Below are 16,996 nucleotides of genomic sequence, written 5' to 3'. Positions count from 1 at the left end.
GCTCCGCTCGAATTTTTGGCTCCGTTTGCTTTGCCAATTGTGCAAAACGGGGCCGCAGGGACATGCGGTATGGCCGTACCGGGCGCGCGCGCGCACCCGTCCGCCAACGCGCGAAACGGTAAACATTTAGCACATAAAATGACGCGTCACACTTGTACATATATGTTAGGGGCAGATGCAAGTTTTCCAACAATTCTGACGCTCCGGTGATCTGTATCTTGGGAAACCCTAGGGCGGGGACCCCGCAGATCTACCCCTATAGCTTTCTCCGTGTGAGGGTTTACCAATGGACTTTTTTACTTGCTTTGGTTTGTTTAGGACATATGTACATGGAAACCATAGGTTGGGCATACTTTACCATAAAATAGGCTCTGTTTGAGCCGTGGCGGGAGTTTCCACATACAGATCCTGGATTTTACCAAGTTCTAGCCCATGTATGCCGGAAATCGTCAATGCCGGGTACATGCAAGGTTAGCCAAACCTTACATCACACTTGTACATATATGTTAGGGGCAGATGCAAGTTTTCAAACAATTCTCACGCTCCGGTGATCTGTATCTTGGGAAACCCTAGGGCGGGGACCCCCCAGATCTACCCCTATAGCTTTCTCCGTGCGAGAGTTTACCAATGTAATTTTTTACTTGTTTTGGTTTATTTAGGACATATGTACATGGAAACCATAGGTTGGGCATACTTTACCATAAAATAGGCTCCATTTGAGCCGTGGCGGGAGTTTCCACATACAGATCCTGGATTTTACCAAGTGTTGGCCCATGTATGCGGAAATCGTCAACAACGGGTACATCCAAGGTTAGCCAAACCTTACATCACACTTGTACACATATGTTATGGGCATATGCAAGTTTTCCGGCGATTCCGACGATCCTATGGTCTGTATCTTGAAAAACCCTAGGGCGGGGACCCCGCAGATCTACCCCTATAGCTTTCTCCGTGTGAGGGTTTACCAATGGACTTTTTTACTTGCTTTGGTTTGTTTAGGACATATGTACATGGAAACCATAGGTTGGGCATACTTTACCATAAAATAGGCTCTGTTTGAGCCGTGGCGGGAGTTTCCACATACAGATCCTGCATTTCACCAAGTGCTAGCCCATGTATGCGGAAATCGTCAACGCCGGGTACATGCAAGGTTAGCCAAACCTTACATCACACTTGTACATATATGTTAGGGGCAGATGCAAGTTTTCCAACAATTCCGACGCTCCGATGATCTGTATCTTGGGAAACCCTAGGGCGGGGACCCCGCAGATCTACCCCTAGGGTTAGGGTTAGGGTTAGAGTTAGGGTTAGCAATGTATGTGGAAACCCTAGGGTTAGGGTTAGGGTTAGAGTTAGGGTTAGGGTTAGAGCTAGGGTTAGAGTTAGGGTTAGGGAAACCGTAGGGCGGGGACCCCGCACATCTACCCATATGTACATCAATAGCAAATGTTGGGCCTAGTGGCTCCGGTTGACCCGTCTGCGAAGAGCGTCACTCGTGGGACCTACATATGCCATCTACCAATTCTTAAAAAATAGAACCATTTTTTACATAATTCATACTAGTACATAAATAATACAAACATAATATAAAGTAATATAAGAGAGGAAAAAATAAAAAATAAACCCTACGGCGGGGACCATGCAAATCTACCCCTAGGGTTAGGGTTAGGGTTAGCAATGGACTTTTTCCTTTTTGGTGATGCACTATGCGGGAGAGAAACGACGGGAAAAACTTGGCAGAAGAGAAAAAGGGCGGGAGAGAAAGAGTGGGAAAGTTTGGCAGGAAATCGGGCGGGAAAAAGAAAAACAGCGTGGTTATGCCGACGGTGGCCCTCGGCATAGACTTCGAGTGTGACATCATCTGGCAGGAGGAGAAGAAAAAAAAATGGACATGCGCTACACCGACGGTGGCCCTCGGCGTAGGCTTGACGTCGTTAGAGGGACGTTAGGGCACGGTTGGGCTGGGCTGTCTACGCAGGGATACGCCGAGGGGCAGGCATACGCCGAGTGCCACCGTCGGCGTATGCCTGGCTACGCCGACGGCTTCACTACGCCGAGGGGTGAGCCGAGGAGCTGGGCTGGCCGGCCCGTACGCCGACGGCCCCGATGTTTGGCCGTCGGCGTATGACACGGCCGTCGGCACCTCGTGCGATTCCTGTAGTGGCTAAGGCAAGCCACAAGGCTCCATCGATATCGGCTGGTGGCCGCCCCACTAGGCTTCGCCCCGCTTAGTCTCCAGGCTTTGCCGGATGGGCCACCGCGTTTCCGCTGCGTTCCCGTGCACAGCCGCCCGCGCTCCCTTCCCCTCCGCAGACCAGGCCGGCGGCGCCCCTCCGCCACCCCCGATCTCCCGTACTCACTGTCGCGGAAGCCGATCGATATTGTGGGAAGAAAGTGGGCACCGACTTCCTCGACGTCTTTGTGGTTTGTGCAGGGACGCCAACCTCCGAACCTCCTCAAAAACAACCATAGCCTCAAGGTCGCCAACACGATCGACCTGCGCAGCCTCGCGGTGGCAGCGTATTGGTAAAACAGAACTCCGGGCAGTACGGGTTGTATCTTGCAGGCTCTGGTGCACGCCGTAATTGGAGCCGAACTTGAGAAGGTAGAGAAGTTGACCATGGGGCGACTACAGCAAACTCCACGGATCCATCCTTTGATATATCAAACAAATCAACCAAAGAAATACATACCGATCGAGCCGACAAGGAAACAAATATACGACCGTGAGAGGCCGGGAAGAGCGGCTCTCGAGTCGCGACTAGCTATGATGGCCAAAAAGCAGAGTATCATCTCCTCTCCTCTCCTCGACGAGTAAAGAGTCAAAGTCTAAGTCGTCACACACGACGCACGCGTTGGCTACACCCCCTCCTCATATTTATAGGCAAAGTTAAGGTTCGAAACTCGGAAAACTGGCGCCACTTTTTCGTCGCTACTTTTCGCCTCCCGCCGTTTCTTGCCAATAGCTCATGTTCCAATCCATCCGTCCATCACCATTAAGCAGATGCTATGATGGACCGTCCACATCGTGTGTTGCCACGGATTGATGACATGGCATGTCAAATAAGGAAACCTCCTAGCTATTTACTTTGGGCGATTAATGTCATTCCCAGGAATCTTGCATAACCGGCCGGCAGGACGTCTGATTTGGACGTGGCTTTGTTTGGAAGATCATTAACTCCAGAGAAATTAATGCCGAGCGTAGTAAGGCAAGAGAAACGTGATTTATGTACGTTACACCGTTTGCTTGGAAAGGACTTGCTTTCTTTGCGCGCCTTCTTTTTAAGACCCATGATTTTTTCCTCGCTATGTTTCATGAAGCTATTCTGGCTTTTTTCCCTAAAATTTCGGTGATTAGTTTCCTGACCACATCCAGTAACTAGCTCAATTTGGGTGCTCCTCGTATAGAGTATTTCGGTGATTAATTAGTTTCCTGAACATCTAGTAACTAACTCAAATGGAATGCTTCTCATATACATTATTCAGGTGATTTGTTTCCTAACCACATCCAGTAACTAGCTCAAACAGTATTCAGGTGCTCCTCATATAGAACATTCCGGTGATTAGGAGGAGTCAAGATGTGGTCATCGTTTCACAACTCGGCAGAATCTGCTGCTTAGATCAATACACAGCTAGTCAGCTACCATCACATACAAAAAAATCAGGTTGTCAACCACACAAGCTGGATAAAATGCTCAAAACACCCATGTCGGTATAGCCTACACCTCAAAAATACAATTCCGCAAAGAGAAGATATAATAATCAGTAGCTACACAATTTATTATGACAAATCATTAAAAAAAGAGTGCATATTATTAGACCAGAGCAAAGCTGAGAAAGTTACATTGCAATTATACGGCCAGACTTGCTAGCAGCCACGGGAACCAAACTGACTCAATCACTAACCAAGCTAAATTATGCCAACATATATATTAGCTACTTGACACATGCAACCTGCCCATATCAGAGAAGCACTATCCGTTCTCATATCCAGAACAAGCATTATACTTTCCGCAACCAAGGTTCCCTCCTGGCCACCTATGCGTCCTTCACTGTCGCTGCATACATGCCGACTCCACTTCTCCCCTTCGCGAGCGCCATGGCATTTGACAGATCCAGCATCACGTCCAGCTACCACTGGCCAAAGAAGGCTCAGCTCGCCAAATACCTGCAAGGCAACAGACAAGAAATGCTCAACAATTCTTACCATTGCTAAGAGTATTATAGCTATGGTAGCCGAACAACACACATAGCCGACAAGTCCAGAAATGAAGGGTCTACCTTCATATGGTAGAGCCACCTAGATTAAGACAGGCAGCAGTGGCCTTGGGAAGAGAGAAGCCGGCATTTCCCTCTGCCTTCGCTGGCTCTGGTACAGCCGCACCGATAGGAACCGAGTCTGGAGCAGCCTTGAACTCCAATTCCTGGTATTGAAACATGCCCTCTCGGACAGACCACGTTGTTTTGGGAAGACCGCTAGATCCGCCAATGCTCCGTCAGTGATATCGCGCCTCAGCTCCATGCCTGCAACCCAAAAAGAAGGTGGAAAGTGAGGACGGTAGCCTATGGCCTGCACGCAAATAGTTGGGCTCACGACATACATGGGGTCCTTGGCATCGAAGTTATAAGTCAGTACCTGATGCTTTGGCAGACACTCCAACAAACAATCCTCAACCTAGACACCAACAAGCTTTCTTGTTAGCACCTGAAACAAGAATAGTATTCCTTGTACGCCATCACACAAGTTGTGGAGAGAAAAACTCGATACAATCACAGAGATGAATACACTAAAATGCACGGAATATACAAGAAAGCTTCATCATACCGGGTGGCACGCATCAAGAAACATCTCCTTTAAAACCTGTCCAGGTACTACTGCTTCTACAGTGCACTGTTTACCAATGAAAGTAGGCACTACTTCAAATTGCTTACCCCAAACAAAGCTTCGCAGAAAACGCGAGACATTAGCAAAAAGTATCTATAGTGTAGTAACCCAACACAAAACTGATGCATGATGCAGATAGGCAAGACTCAAGAGTGTCAGGAAACAGAGCTTTCGAAGATCTTGACTTCATCAGAGGAAGGAAAAAAGGAATCACCATAAGCTCAAACTATTTACAAACATAAGTACAACCGTACACTACTTCTACCTAATGTACTGGCATTTGCAACCAGGTGCTGTGGATATAACTCCATGTGAAATCAAAGCTCAAAAATATCTTGAACATATACTTGATTATAGCAGCAAATCATTCTAAAGTGCATGAATCAGACTAAATCATTTGTGTATGTATAAATAGCACATACTAAGTAATCTGACTCAAAAAAAAAAGAATGTGCGCTTCATCGATATACATGGACACATATTATTGATCATAACTTGTTCAATAGTACTCAACACATCTTCCCAAACAAAAGCTGCCCTAATCACTTGATAGGGGGATTATCAGCAAAGTTAGTACAGCAACATCGTGGATGATAAGTGTGTATATGCATGTCCACACCCTCCAATATATTAAAGGGTTAACCATTAAAGTACATTTCTTTCGGCAGAACTATATATAGTTAGGGGGCAGCCTGCTACGCAGACTATAGATCATATCGATGGATGGAGCATCATCCAACTGCCAATCCAGAGACAAATCAATATCGTGTAGAGTATAAATGAGAAATTTTCAATCACCAGGCAGCACACATGCAGAAGGAAGATAAAGGAAGAGCAGGGATGGAGGAATCTCACCTAGAGCAACAATCGATGATGACCTGGAGCCACCACCACAGGGAGTTGATCGCAACCGGGGTCATGGTCGCACAGTGAGATGGCAAGGACCAGGACGAGGTGAAGCTCTTCAACCTGCAAACGGAGGTTGAAATGAAGAAAGACGAGCTCCAGCCGCCCGCCTCTGTGTTTTCCTCCCTTATATTGCTCGAAAAACTATACAAGACCAAAAGCATCATAAGGTACAGAATGTGGAATGTGTCCACGCTTGAGAACTGAACTAAATTTCTTAGCCCTGATGCTAGACCTAGTTGCAAGAGGAAACACAAGTGAACTGACAATACAAATGATAAATCGAAGAGTACCAAACAATTAAGTTCTCCTGTAACACATTGTGACTTTTTACCCCAGAATAATTCTCCAGAGTACATAATACAATGCCTTATAGACAAAGGCTTCTGCATGCCTATACATGGGAGAAACAACAAAATTTAGTTTCTCGTTTAGTTTTAACACAAAATCATCAACGTCAGTGATTTAATGTTTGCAGCAGATCTAAAAACTTTCATCAAAACAGTACATATTTATTTTAAGCACAATATCGGAAAAAAATCTCTAGATGCAAGGAACAATCCCAGATTATGGTATTATGGTAAATAATATTTCGTTGACTATCTCAGATTTCAGGATAACCAATAATAGATTATAACTAAGGGCACTACACATATGGGATTCACAGGGGCCTACACGAGGACTCTTGTTCAAGCACACATGCAAAACCTCGGAATCCATTTGTTGATGCCAAATGGCACCAGCAAGGCTAGCAGGTTCCTTCATGCAACTTCCCATTTGCATGCCAATGGAGAAAAAGAAAAATGAATTGTTGGACATATAGTAAGTGGATTAAAAATACCGAATCCTGGTTCAAAGTGTCTATGAGAAATCCATAAAATACAAAAATTAATGACTTCCTTTGTTGATATAGCTAGATGTATATAATGCACACCGCAAAAACAATAGCAGAACGGAAATCAAGAACCGTGCAATCCTTAAATTTTCGAGCTAGTGTAGGCCCAGCTTGGAGAAACATCAATAGTGCTGAAGAGCTGGACTTGGGAGTTGGGAAAGCTAGGGGCTGCCTACATATGCCTCTATCTGCCCATTCATAGCTATAATATAGCCATCAGCAACATTGACCATTCTCCAGAAAGCATTAGAACTAGACTTGACATCTAAATCAGCTACCTGTGCACGTTCGCCATAAGTTGTCAAATTTCTTCAAACCATTGGGCTTAACATTAAAGAGATCCAATAGCAGATATCTCATTTTTCTATATGTATAACTATCATTCTGTACCATCGAATTTGGGGTCACACTTCAAATTCTATCAATAAGTAAAGTGTTCAGACAACAATTTCTTAACGATCTGCAAATGTTATCACTGTCATTTATTCTCTTGCATAATAACACTATATAAAGTATACAGTAATGCAATCTAGAAATATGGTATAATTAGTAAGTTTTTGTCACCGGAAAATCATGAACCAAACAAGACAAGAGATGCAGAACTGTGGTCAACTACTTCGTCCAGTAACAAGGAGATGTAATGCAGGGAAACTTTAGGAGTAGCATGTATTTTGTATTAACTTTATGAGACATTCTCATGATTCTGTTTTTATAAAATGTATCTTGGAGACTGAAAACACCAATTTCCCATGAGTACATATTCGGGGAAAGCACAAACACATCCAACTGGAGAAGAACAGATCAAGGAGTGGATAACATACATTAGGTGCTTCAGGATTTTAGACCAGCCGGGACAATTCTTCGGCATGCACCAAGCTGTAGAATGCCCTCAGCGATTGGAACAACAAGTCCAGCACCTACCACATCAACGCCATCACAAGGAAGAATAAGACCCATCTGCGTATGCAATTGACAAGGACATGAGGAAATATTTCAGAACGGAGCAGCTGATGACAAAGGGGGATTAATCAGATTTAGTTCCAAATTCTATACCTCCTTGACGCTTCCGACGGCTTTGGAGCAGGATGACGAGAATTTGATGTTGGTATGAGTAGTCCGGGGTGTGAATGAAATCACTGGCCTGCAAAACATACACAAGCATTTGAGGTTCATGGTTGAGAGTTTTCTAGCAAAACAACACAAGCTAGAGTTTTTCATGCACCTCAGTTGGCCCCGATTTGGCCTCCGCATATGCATTCCCGGAATATCAAGCGGGAGACGCAACAACTAGCAGCATGAATTTGGTGGCGGCGGCGGACCAGAGGTGTTCTGTAGGCCCAACGGAGCCATGGTACACCGGATGATGATAAGGAGAATCCAGAGTCACCAACTTGCCTATAATGCCATCAAGATAAACAACAATGAGTAACAGGATCAGAGTTTCAGAACAAGGATAATAAAGACGTATATCAGAGTTTCAGAACAATGAGTAATGGGAATTTTTGCCTCATGACAAAAGCCATGCACCCGTGCTAGCTTTTCGTAGCATCTTTTTTACGAAAGAAGAAACAAATTGGTGGGCATCAGATGTATATTTTGAATCAGTTACTTAATGATCAATAAGTAGTTTTTTTATTGCATATATTAAAGTTCAGATTTTGGAGAGTCATATGCCAGCTCTTTACAAACAAAGAAGTTATATATCATCGTCATCGACTAGCTCTAAGAACAGCGGTAGTTGCAAGAAGATGGATAATGCCATGGCCATGAAAGAGACAAAATGTCCATGCTCTGGATACAGTAACAAAAGATCTCAGTTTCAGCAACAAAAGTCACTCTAAAAAAATGAAATGGTGATACAAGATTCCAACTTAGTGTTATACCCTGACAATATCTAATTGGTGTGGAAAAAAACTTAAGGATAGCAGCCAATTAGCCTACATAGAATAAGAGCTGATAGTTGCTACAATAAACACTGAGTGGAGGTCTCATATAAAATGTGTAGCTCACCACGAGACTTGCTTCAACCTAGGCAGACGGCACCCACTCGTCCTCCTGCATCCCGCAAGCCGCCATGACATCCCGCACCTCAGCCGTCCCAGAGCTGGCATCGGTGCATGCATTCCCGGAATAACCAGCGGGACAAGTGATGACTAGCATCAAGATGTTAGTGGCGGCAGCGCTGACCAGAGGCGTTCTGTAGTCCCATCCGAGCCGTGGTACAGCGGATGATGATAATGAGAAACCAGAGTCACCAACTTGCCTATAATGCAATCAAAACAAACACCAATCAGCAACATGATCACAGGTTCAAAACCAGGATAATGAAGACGCTAATTTTATGCACAACTAGGAGATGATGTGAATTTTTATCATGCAGGCCATACAGTCGGGTTCACAGAGAAATTTTTCGTCAATTAGGTACGACATGGCAGTGTTCACAGAGAACATTTTTGCCACAATCTAGTCATTGTCCACCACTCAAAAACATCAAATGCGCATGGTCCTGGATAGCTCTAAGATCAGCTCATGAATTACCTAGTAGTGCATACGTAGCAGAATTGGACAGGTTCAGAGAAGTCCTGTTCTGGGCGTCAACTACAACTGCATCTACTCCATGGGCAGTGATGCTGCAGGCAAACTCCATCCTCGCGGCGTGCCACGGAGGAAGGACCTCCATGGCTCGCGTCGCGGCCGCCGGCACGTCCTCGTGGCCGGTACCGTACCCCTCGCCGGCGTGAAGAGGACGGACCAAACCGCCTCGGCCGTAAGGGTGATGCGGACAGGCGAGTTCGGCGGCACCGCGCGCACCGCACCAGCGAACAAGCCGGGCGCGAGATGCCATGGCTCCTGGGCGGCGCCGTGCGCATCTCCCATCAGCGATTCTGCAGTGGCGGTCGACCTGATGGTGGGTGGGGCGAGTGGGGGAGGAATGGGGGAAGATGGGAGCGGAAGACTCGGAGGGGATGAAGTGCCGGAGTTGGGGCAGACGAGGCGGCCGCGGAGGGTACGCCGGCGAGGTGAGCGGCGGCGGCGGAGATGCTGTAAAGTTCAGACCTTGTTTTTTCTTAGGAAGACAAGTACAGAGATGTAAAGTTTATTTCGGGCCCAAAAAACACGGGTACGTAAATGGCACGAGTGAAAATATTTCCCCGGTTTTGTTGTGCACGCTACAATTACGGAGCTGATAATTACACTACACGGCTTGCCAATTTAGGGAACTACATCATCACCCCTAATTGGTGAAGATGGCACAATCTGCAGTAATCGTACATGTTCAGAATAAACACTGAATCGTAAGGGTGACGCGGCTTCTATCGACTTCGTTTTTCCTTAGGGCATCTCCAACGGGGCGACGTGTGCGACCGTTTGTGTCCGCGCGGACCGAAAATACGTCTGCACCCTGCTCCAGCGGGGCGGCACATCATGTCCGGGGCGTTCGCCGCGGCGCAAATGTGCGGCACGTTTGCGTCTCCGCGAACGCTGCGGTCGCGCCTAGCGTCCGCTCGCTTCCCCACGGGCCCATCTGGCAGCGACCATGGTTCGATCGGCCTCGAATTAAAGCACAACAAGCGCGCCAATGTCAACCGCCGGAGTGGCAACCACGGAGATCAACCCGCCAACCACCGGAATGAACCGCCGTCGGACTCGGAGAGCGAGGGCAAGCTGCCCGGATGGCTGCATTGGTAGGAATCCACTGCGACGCCAAGCGATCCAGGCTCCACGCCGAGTGAGGAGGAGGAGGACTGAGGCGCCGATGCCAGCGACGGCCAGGAGGAAGATGGAGGCGGCGCTGGCTGCGACGGCGAGGAGGAGGAGGAGGAGGACTCCGACGCCAGGTTCGCCCGGCTGGAGGCACAGGAGGCGGTGGACGACAAGGCGGCTGCAAGGAAGGAGGCCAGGGCCCGGGTAAGGGCGCAAGCGCGGGCCGCGCGTGGTCATCGTCCGTTCACCGACGACGACGACGAAGACGACACTACGTCCGACTCCAACTCCTCCACGGACGCGTCGTCCGCCAGTTCCTCTTCCGACGAGGAGGTGACAAGCAAGAGGCGCAGGAGTGAGGACGACGAGGCAGGTCCTTCTAACAAGGAGGCCAAGAATTAGTTTTTAGTTTACTTGTTTTTAAATTTGTTCTTGTTTGTATGTTAAATATGTTTGAACTTTTTTGATTCGAGTAATCTATCCGGTGAAATATTTATGGCAGCAACAAGATCATTCAGTACTACTTGTTTTCGCGTTTAAACTTGGTCATTCATACAAATTGGTGAGTCCTTCAACAAAAATGAAAAGAAGGAGCAGGAAAGTTGCATGTACAAAATGCGTTGGAACTGGGGGTGACCCCGACGCAAACGGACATTTCACGCCTCGCGGATATTTTCGCGTCCGCTAGACGATGCAAACGGACGCCCGCAGACAATTTGAACGTCCGAAATGCGTCGCCCCGTTGGAGATGCCCTTACCAAGGGCAACCAGGTTCAGAGATGAAGTTTAGCTAGCTGTTCATCTCGCTCAGGTTAAGAGGAACACAAGCTCTTCTCCTCCATCAGAAATCCAACAAAGTCAAACTACTGAGTAAAACTAAAGAGAAACGATGCGTAAAAAGAGGCCAACAGCAGAAGATCGGATAGCAATCAAGAAGGGACAGACAGACCACGTACGTACGCGCGCGTGCGTGCTGATTAATTAGCGAGTGTCTGACGCGCGGCAGCCAGCGCGCGCGGACAGACATATCGCACCACCATGTCTCCAACCGCTGGCTGAACCACGAGTCCACCAAGCGATTACTCTGAAGAAGAACATAACAAGCCTGTGTGACACCACCACAATTATATCAGATCAAGAAAACCAGGTTCGGTTTTTCCTGACGAAGGCAGCAACTCAAAGACAACCAGGTTCAGAGATGCAAAAAAGGTTCAGAGATGAAGTTCAGTTAGCTGTTCAACTATCACAGGTGAAGATGGCCTGCCTATGTTTAGGACACACTGAATAACACTGCATCATAAACCACCACCACAAGTGCCCAATAAAATAGTTTGGCTGCAACATTTGTGCTAGAGGATTAGACACTTGAATTGGGATTGGGAAGTGAATACGTACTTCGAATTAAGAGGAAACCTCAAGATCCAACCAAGTCAACTGAGAAAAATTAAGAGGAACAATGCAGAAAGAGAGACCAATAACAGAAGAAGATCTGAGAACAACCTTTACGTATGCTGCTTAGCAAGTGGCAAGACAGGCAGATATATGAGTTTAAGCAAATTGGCAATGCACGACTGTGTTCCAGCCTTTGGTTGCCGGACTGTCTCGCGCCGGAAAATGTGTATGACTAATTCTACATGAATTTCATGAGCTGAAGATGAAGGAATTCGTGGTAGAGGTCGTGAGGTCTGTGGCCGGAGAAGGAATGATGTGACATTGGAGGAATGAGGGGATTTATATCGCGGGCAGCGCATCGGCGGGACGAACAGCGGGGAATGCGGAGAGACGACAGATGGAAGCGCGATCCGTGTCACGAGCGCGAGGTGAAGCTGCAGCCATCGGATCGATCGCGGGAGAGGCCGCGTCAAGCACAGGGCTGCACCCAGGATATTGATTGACTTTGCATGGCCTTAATTGGATCTGATTTGATTTCATTGTGGAGAGATGTTCGCCTGGATTTCCTCTTCCGATCCAGCCGCAAGGGATCACATGATGCCGCGTTATTGGGAGAAGAAATTGAAGTGTCCGCGGAGTTAGAGCAAGTACAATAGAGTCTAGTCAGCTGACTATAAGACATTAAATAATATATTTTAGATGAGTTGGAGGAGAGAGAAGAGGAGAGAGAAGGGAGGTGGGCTACTATGCAATAGGGAAACGCTGACGATCAGCCGGGGGATTAGAAATCTAATCGTCCCTCCGCGCGTGACGCATCGCTCGGCAGCACATGGCGGGCCCCATCCCATCTTTCTTCTTCCCTTTCTTTTCTCAGCCACACACAGGCGAGCCAACCAACTACGCCTCCCCCCGCACACGCATGAGGAAAGCAACCGCGCCGCCGCCGCCCGTTGGCCGGCCTCGCCCCAACCGCCGTCCTTCGACCGGCCTCCGCGCCGTCTCCTTCTCCCTGGGCTGCTGGACGACATCCGCGCCGCCGCCTTCTCCCCGGGCTCCTGGCCGGCCTCCGCGCCATTGAGGCACTCCAAGCAGCCGCGGCCGCCGCAGCTCGCAGCCGCCGCGGGCCTTGCAGCTCGCGGGCAATTGATTCGCTCCGCCGCGTTCCACTGGACCCGCCGCCGCGCCCCTGGATCTCACGCCGCCGCGCCTTTGTGTCGGCATGGAGCAGATCGTCGTGGCGCTGGAGCTGCCCACCGGTGGGAGAACACGTTGAAGGGGCAGGGGGCACCGAAGACTTATTTTGTGGTGTTGCTACAATTTTTGTGTTCTTTTGCTACTATAGCATATTATTTTTGCTACCATGTCTCCGATGAGGTCTCCAGTGACATCTCCGGCGAGGTCTCCGATGAGGTCGCTTTTGCTACATTTAGCAGACCTTTTTCGCTACAATATTCTATTTTTTTTGCTACAACATCTCCGGCGAGAATCCATTGAAATTAGTGTTTGCTACATTTGTTATAGGTGTTTGCTACAATAGTATATTTTTCTGCTACAAATTCTCCGGCGAGGTCTCCGGCGAGTCTCCGACGAGGTCGGTTTTGCTACAATAGCAAAACCAAGTTGCTACAATCTTTGTGTGTTTTGGCTACTATAGCATTTTTTTTTGCTACTAAGTCTCCGGTGAGGTTTTCAGTGGGTCTCCGGCGAGGTCTCCGGCGACATCTCCGGCGAGTCTCCGGCGAGACTCCGGCAAGTCTCCGGCGAGGTCTGTGTTTTTAGGTGAAAACAGAGTTTGCTACAATTGAACCGTTTTTTGCTACTTTGGTGCATTATGGTAGCAAAAGTGGGAGAGGAGACTGGTTGGTTTGATCTGACGGCCGGAAACGTTTCAGATCTGTTGATCGGACGGTTGGGGACCTGGGGGATTAGATTTCTAATCCCCCGGGGGACGCCCAGCACTCCCCTATGCAATAGCCAGCTCTTGCACGTGCTCCTAGGCACCTTGTGAGAGTGAAAGGTGGGTCATATATTAGTAAAGTACTACATTCTTATAGCCAACTATTGTACATGTTAGCTATATGATGACTACAAATAATATGACAACTTGTTATAGCCAACAGTTGGCTATACTATTGGAATTGCTCTTAAGGGATTGGTTCTGATTTACCTTAATTGGCTTGTTGCTTTAATCTCGGATAGATCGTCGCACGGATTTCCTTTTCCTATCCGGCCGCGCGCCATGCATGTATCTACCAGGTGGGTACGATTCCTTGGGTCAGACAATCGCTGGCTATTTGCCCATATAGCTTGGTGACTTCTTTTTTTTCTCGATTGGCTCCATTGTGATTAATTAGCTAAGTATGTAAATGCTCTTCACTCTATCTAATGTTCCATATGTAAATGAGTAAATCTATGCAAGAGCTAATGAATCAGTTTGGAAAAATGTTACTTAATTTCATCTATATTGTCTATCCTCCCTCTTAATATTAATGGGTTAAATAAATGGAGCACACATATCTCCGTACACATATCTATGAGGCGTGACAACCTTTCTTCATAGAACAGGGGAGTCGCGAAAACAGGCATAGCCAGCGGTCAGTTCCATGCATCGATCACATGCTCCAGCTTCCGCATCACAGCCTTCGCCATCGACGGTGTGGTGAGGAGGCTAGCGAGCGGAACCGACATGCAAAGGTGGCGAGGACGGCGTCTACTGCAATGGTCGGTTCTACTCCATCGCCTACTTTGGCGACCTTGCGAAAGGCATGGGAGCACGACCATTAAGCGAGCACGTTCACAGTAGAGGTGTCAACCAAAGGTTTCCCATTGAAGTGGATATATTGGAAGTACATTGTGGGTTGTGGCAGCGTCATCTGATAGTCACACATGCAATGACTACGAGGAGACCATGGACGTGAACCACTGGCCTCGATGGACGTGTGTGCTCCTTCAAGGTGAGATACCTCGACGTCGATGGCGGGGAGTGGCCTCCCGTCAAGTAAAACCATCTCCTTCCCTCCCACTACCCACCAATTGAACACCGGCCTCCAGGCCCACCCTCCTCAGATGACCCATGTGTTTCGACACCGTTGCCGAGCTCCACCATCAGCGCCGCACATCTAAAATCAACTTAGTAAAACATGCTCACATACATGCTTATCTAGAAAAAGTTCAGCCATCATTTTCACGCCAGAGGGTATATCATAGATTTCTTGCATAATACAAGTGCAAATAAATACATCTCTACTTTTAAGTAGGTCTAAAATATGTATATGCGTATTCATTTGCTAGATTCTAGTGGTGTACTTCTACATGGAGTGCTCACTCAAGTGAGGAGCAAGTGCATAGTATTCTTAAAATGTCACCGAGTACCTACAGGAAAACACATCTTTTGTCGTGTACTTTATTCTTCGTCGGGTGTTTTTTCTCGGGTACACCGCAAAGATGCTCTTCGCTGGGTGCCAAAAACCAGTACACAAAAAAGAATAATTTGCCGAGTGTTAACACCCGGCAAATAATAAGAACCCGACACAATAGGGAAAATACACTCGGTAAAGAAAAACACACGGCGAAGAGGATTGCCATGTGGCAAGTAACGCTTACGGCTGACAGGAGCATAACGGCGCCTTTCTTCGCCGGGTGTCTCCAGTTAGACACCCGGCAAAGAGCGTCTTTGCCAGGTGTTTTCTGAAGATACACGGCAAAGAAAAAAATTCAGGAAGGCGCGAGCTTTCTCGCCCAACTATGTTTTTCTTCGCCGTGTGTATTTTGGACGGTACACGGTAAAGAACCTCTTTGCCACACATTACATTAAGGTACTAAGCAAAGACATCATGTTTCATCCCATCGAGTGCGGTAGTTAACCTATTGGGAGGTGCGCGAAACCAAAATAGATGGGCACATAAAATGACGCCTTCCGGAGCTAAAAATGTTTTTCCTGAAAATCAGGGGCATGGAAGAGTGGTTGCGTAGTTCAAATCCGGCCCATTTCTATCGGCATCGGCTGGAGATGGCGGGGGGGATCCTACGACTTCCCGGAGAGTTAGCGTGTGGGGCGGGTGTGTGGAACGCGCTGCGCACGATTTCTTCTATCCTTGTGCATGGGTTCCTCAACCCTAGTTCACGCCCCATTTACCCACTTCACAAAAAAACCGTTTTTGGCACTCGGTAAATGGGAAACGGGTTTTCCGTGGTCACGTTGTCAAAACCCCGCAAACAGCGTTGATTCCTGTCCTAGGGCACACACATGTGCGCGATATGGCCTCGTTCTGGCAAACTATGCATGCCCGTTGGCCATAACCTAACTCGTTTGACCTAAAAACCCATAGAACTTTCGTGATAGCTCATTTCGTGAATGTTTTTCCGTAATAACTTCCCGATTCCAAGTTTGATTTTTCCTCATATGTGGGTCACATAAAATGATGCCTCGGAAAGGTCTCACATTTTTCTGATTTTTTTTAATTAGTTGTGCTCAAAATGGGATGCACCAGACGTCTCATTTCGCCGCGACGTGTGCGGCGGTGCACTTGTTGGGAGGCGCGTGAAACCAAAAAAGATGGACACATAAAATGACACGTTCCGGAGCTAAGAATGATTTTTCCATAAAACCAGCGGCGGGGAAAGTGGGCGCTTAGTACAAATACGGACGTGCGTCGATGGCGGGGAGTGGCCTCCCGTCAAGTAAAACCATCTCCTTCCCTCCCACTACCCACCGATTGAACACCGGCCTCCAGGCCCACCCTCCTCAGGTGATCCATGTGTTTCGACACCGTTGCCGAGCTCCACCATCAGCGCCGCACATCTAAAATCAACTTAATAAAACATGCCCACATACATGCTTATCTAGAAAAAGTTCAGCCATCATTTTCACGCCAGAGGGTATATCATAGATTTCTTGCATAATACAAGTGCAAGTAAATACATCTCTACTTTTAAGTAGGTCTAAAATATGTATATGCGTATTCATTTGCTAGATTCTAGTGGAGTACTTCTACATGGAGTGCTCACTCAAGTGAGGAGCAAGTGCATAGTATTCTTAAAATGTCACCGAGTACCAAATATCACTACAGGAAAAAACATCTTTTGTCGTGTACTTTATTCTTTGTCGGGTGTTTTTTCTTGGGTACACGGCAAAGACGCTCTTCGCTGGGTGTCAAAAACCAGTACACAATAAAGAATAATTTGCCGAGTGTTAACACCAGGCAAAGAATAAG

General features: G+C 47.4%; 2 long non-coding RNA genes across 5 annotated transcripts; both read right to left on the bottom strand.

The window, feature by feature from the left end:
• Positions 1 to 3,796: 3,796 nt before the first annotated feature.
• LOC127340643 (uncharacterized) lies at positions 3,797 to 7,642 on the bottom strand. Of its 3 annotated transcripts, none has more exons than XR_007874661.2 (6): positions 7,508 to 7,642; positions 5,741 to 5,935; positions 4,826 to 4,943; positions 4,637 to 4,705; positions 4,282 to 4,524; positions 3,797 to 4,168 (listed from the first exon to the last, which is right to left on the bottom strand). It is a non-coding gene; the product is annotated as an uncharacterized lncRNA (long non-coding RNA). The 3 variants fall into 3 exon arrangements; XR_011754481.1 differs by having other exon boundaries at positions 4,826 to 4,891; XR_007874660.2 differs by lacking the exon at positions 4,826 to 4,943.
• A 96-nt stretch (positions 7,643 to 7,738) lies between these two features.
• LOC139838352 (uncharacterized) lies at positions 7,739 to 9,726 on the bottom strand. 2 transcript variants are annotated; one of them, XR_011754483.1, is made up of 4 exons: positions 9,225 to 9,726; positions 8,697 to 8,949; positions 8,006 to 8,081; positions 7,739 to 7,827 (listed from the first exon to the last, which is right to left on the bottom strand). It is a non-coding gene; the product is annotated as an uncharacterized lncRNA (long non-coding RNA). The 2 variants fall into 2 exon arrangements; XR_011754482.1 differs by lacking the exon at positions 7,739 to 7,827 and having other exon boundaries at positions 7,944 to 8,081.
• Positions 9,727 to 16,996: the final 7,270 nt, after the last annotated feature.

Source organism: Lolium perenne, chromosome 3 (assembly GCF_019359855.2).
Source record: "Lolium perenne isolate Kyuss_39 chromosome 3, Kyuss_2.0, whole genome shotgun sequence".
Lineage (NCBI taxonomy): Eukaryota > Viridiplantae > Streptophyta > Magnoliopsida > Poales > Poaceae > Lolium > Lolium perenne.
This window is presented reverse-complemented; position numbering and strand designations above follow the sequence as displayed.